This window comes from Lepus europaeus, unplaced genomic scaffold (genome assembly GCF_033115175.1).
Source record: "Lepus europaeus isolate LE1 unplaced genomic scaffold, mLepTim1.pri SCAFFOLD_456, whole genome shotgun sequence".
Lineage (NCBI taxonomy): Eukaryota > Metazoa > Chordata > Mammalia > Lagomorpha > Leporidae > Lepus > Lepus europaeus.
Genome location: NW_026909332.1, coordinates 65,646 through 70,033, shown reverse-complemented (window position 1 = coordinate 70,033; position 4,388 = coordinate 65,646). Strand labels below are relative to the sequence as shown.

Below are 4,388 nucleotides of genomic sequence, written 5' to 3'. Positions count from 1 at the left end.
GGGTCATCAATATGATAAGGAAGTGAAGACATAAAATCTAGTAAAAGTACAAAGGAAATCCAAAATAAACAATAGGAATATTTATGGAAAAATGGCAGGGCTAAGTTGTTACTTATCAATAGTTACCTGGATTGTAAATGGCCTCAACTCTCCAGTTAAAAATACAGAATGGCCAGATGGATTGAAAAACAAGACCCATCTAGCTGCTGCCTACAAGAAACACATCTTACCAACAAAGACACATGTGGATTGAAACAGAAATGATGGATGGAAAAAGTTATTCCATCCTAATGGAAACCAAAAAGGGTTGCTGTAGCTCTCCTAATATCAGACAAAATAGACTTCAACACAAAAACTGTAAAAAGAGACAAAGAAGGGCATGTGTAATAATTAAGGGATCAATTCAACAAGGTGATGTCATTATAATAAGTGTATATGCACCCAATTACAGGGCATCTGGATATTTAAAGGAAATGTTCAGGGATCTAAATAGATACATAGATTCCAATTCAATAGGAATGGGGGACATCAATTCTCCACTTTTAGCAATGGACAGATCACCAGACAAAAAATCAGCAAGGATACAACAAATTTAATCAACATTTAGACCAAATGGACCTAAAAGATATCTACAGAGCTTTTCAACTCACAGTAACAGAACACACATTCTTCTTACCAGTGCATGGAACTTTCTCTAGCATAGACCTTATGCTACACCATACTAAAACCCTACCATCCATCTTCTCTGGCCACAGTGGAATGAACCTGGAAATCAACAATTCAAGAATCTTTAGGACATATGCAGACAAATGGAGACTGAACAACATGCTCCTGAATGAACAGTAGGTCATAGAAGAAATCTAAATATTTCTCGAAAGAAACAATACAATACATCATATCAAAACTTATGGGATATAATAAAGGAAGTGCTGAGAGGGACATTTATAGCAATTGGTACCTATGTAAGAAATTGAAAGACACCAAATAAGTGAGCTGTAAATGCATCTCAAGGACCTAGAGAAAAAAACAAACCAAACCCCAAATTAGTAGAAGAAAAAATACTTAATATTAGAGAAGAAATACACAAAATTGAAACAAAAATACAAAATATCATTAAATGAGGAGCTTTTTTTAAAAAAAGTACATAAAATTAATGCACTATTGGTCCAACTAAGAATAATGAAGTAAAATATCCACATCAATAAAATCAGACATGAAAAAGGAAATGTAATAATAGCTACCATAGAAATAAAAAGAATCATCGGGAAATACTACAAAGAGCTATATGCCAATAAATTGGGAAACCCTGAAGAAATGCATACATTTCTGCACACATACAATCTAACAAAATTGAGTATGAAGACAGAAAATCTAACAGACCAATAACCAAGACAGAAACTGAATCTGTAAATAAACCCTCCCAATAAAGAAAATCCCAGAACTGGATAGTTTCACTACTCAATTCTACAAGACATTTAAAGAATTAATTCCATTCTTTTCAAGCTATTCAAAACAACTGAAAGAGAGGAAAACCTCCCAAACTCCTATGAAGCCAGCATAATCTTAATTCCTAAACCAGCAAAAGAAACAACAGAGAAAGAACACTATATACTAATATCCCTGCTGAACATAGATGCAAAAATCCCCAACAAAATATTAGCTAATTGAGCAGCACACCATAAAGATCATTCACCCAGACCAACTGGGGTTTATCTCTTATATGTAGGGATGTTTCAACATTCTCAAATGAATGAATGTGATACATCACATTAACAAACTGAAAAACAAAAACCATGTGGTTATCTCAATGGATGAAGAGAAAGCATTTGATAAAATACAACATCCTTTCATGATTAAAACCTTAAACAAATTGGGTACAGAAGGAACATTCTTCAACACAATCAAGGCAATTTATGACAAACTCACAGCCAACATCCTACTAAATGGGGAAATGCTGTAAGCATTCTCCCTAAGATCCAGAACCATACAAAGATGCCCACTCTTACCATTGTTACTTAATACAGTCCTGGAAGTTTCAGCAGTCTATCAAATTTGGTTTCAATGTCAGCAAACTGGGCTTGCTTTCTGAAAAAATTCGAAGTACACCTCCACTTACCTTGGCACCCCAGTCTTTATTAAGATAATATATGCAAGTCACACATCTCCCATCTCCATTTGGATTATCAACATACTGCACATAACCTGTTCCACTGCTGGGATACAACGATGGCTTTCGTCCGGCCAACCATTTTGTAGTTGCCCAGCTTCTCGTTTCTGTGATGGATCAGGTCTTCCATGCTGCTCAGCAGCAGCCCAGTGGTTTCATAGCTGACTGTATGTGAACTTGGCTGCGCAGTGCAGGGCACGCACCTCGTCGCCTATCTTGTCCAGGAAGTCTTCCATTACACAGATGCCACGCTTGTTCATGCAAGGCAGCGCGGAACTGGCTTCCTCTGCCCTTTGGGCTGCAGACCGCAGCTATGGCTCAGTGCCTCCCAGGGCGTGTTGCTATGCTGGTACTGGTTCGCCCCTCCTGATACAGCGATGGGCGGGTCAGCGGCTTCTCCTTCCCTGGCTCCGCCTCGGCCATCGCCGGACCCTGGAGGTTGGGGTTCCCGGCTACAGCAGGGTGGGCCACGGACTTGGCCTTTGCCTTGGCAGCATCTCTAGCGGCCGGCCTAATCCTTGGCGGTGGCGGAGGTGCTGTAGGGATGCGCTGCTCCTTTCCTGGTCTCCCAGGCTCTGCTCTCACCAGCTCTGGGCCGCAGTGTAGGAGAAAGGCCGGGGTGCTGATGCGGGCCTGCCCCGCGGCCAGAGGCGCCCTCGCTGCCCTGGCACAGGAGCTCCTGCTTCCTCCAGTCCTGGCGCTGGTGCGGCCACAGCACAGCAGGTTCCCCATCTTTCGCACAGCTCACAGTACTGCTGGTCCGCTTTCTCTGGCCCCGCCCGCCAGGCCCTCCGCTCTCATTGCCCAGGGAGGAGGCAGTGGTAGTGGAGTAGGAGAGGTGAGGGCTGGACTGCCTAGTCCAGGGCCAGGGAGCAGAGAGAGCGGCAGAGAACGTTTCTGCGCCATGGCACCTGCCCCCCTCTACACAAGCAGGCCGGCGCCAACGCCCTCGGCCAGGCCACTTTCTCGTACTTGGGTACTGCCCCGCATCGCCAGCTGCTGCTTCAGCGCCTCATCACGCAAAGGTTGAGGGTGCACGGCCTGCGTGGGACCAGGATCTCCGCTCTTGGCGCGCTAGACCAGCATCCTTCCAAGCCGCCGCCTTGCTATTCCGGGCAGCTGGGCCCAGCTTGTGGAGCAGCGAAGGGCATGGGGGCACCACTGGCTCTGCGCGCTCTGCAGCGACACCGCTGGCCTGTGGTGACCAGGGCAGAGGGCGGAGGAGGGGGAGCGAGGGCCCAGGGCAGCGCCGAGGGAGTGGTGGCCGCGCACACATTTGGCCTGCTCCTTGGATCTTCTGCACTTTGTGGGACGCTGCCTCGGCCGAGCCCTCAGCGACGGGTCCCTTCCATCTCTCCAACCCCTTGGCTGGTTCCATGTCGGAATGGGCCAGGGACACCAAGAGGCCATCGCGCTGCCACCGCCTGCTGTGGTCTGTGAGAGGACACCCAGCGGGCAGACTCATGAGACCAGAGAGGAGAGGGCAGAGCAGGCTGTGCACACACCTGCTGAGAGAGGGCACCAGCCTCAAGAGGGTCACGGAGTGGCAGACTCTTAATCATGGCTGCTTGTCCTTTAGGCCGACTCGGGTTGTGTTAGGGGCGCTCTTAGACACTGGGTTGCAAGGTGTCCATTGAGAAGGAAATGGAAACTCATAGAAGTAAAGCAACTTGCCCAAGGTCACGCTGACTGGGATCCAGGAATCAGCTTTGTTAGATTCCAAGGCTGTTTTTCCCATTACACCATGAGGCTTCTGCTTGAAGAAAGTTAATTAAACACAGAGCCTCAGAGCAGGCATTTGGTCTAATAGTTAAGACACCTCTGTCCCACACCTTAGTGCCTAGGTTTGAAGCCCAGCTCCAGCTCCAGACTCTAGCTTCAAGCTAATGCAGACCATGGGAGGCAGTGGTCATAGCCCAGGTAATTGGATTCCTGCCATCCATGTAGGAGACTTGGATTGTATTGCTGGCTCTTGGTCTTTCACTTTTAGAAGTTACATATTCTGCCTCCAGGAGTGTGCATCCATGACATGCGTAGACTCGCTTCTTCTTTCAGGCATAGCCTGAGGCAGGCGCGACACCTCACGGATGTGAGGGCCTCCCATTCATTTTTTTTAAAGATTTATTTATTTGTTTGAAAAAGTTACACAGAAAGAGAAGGAGAGGCAAAGAGAGAGAGAGAGAGGTCTTCCATCCACTGGCCCACTCCCCAACTGGCTGCA

The 4,388-nt window shown here is 46.7% G+C and overlaps 1 pseudogene; it reads right to left on the bottom strand.

Moving 5' to 3' along the window:
• Positions 1-2,015: 2,015 nt before the first annotated feature.
• On the bottom strand, positions 2,016-3,157 carry LOC133755421 (egl nine homolog 1-like; annotated as a pseudogene).
• Positions 3,158-4,388: the final 1,231 nt, after the last annotated feature.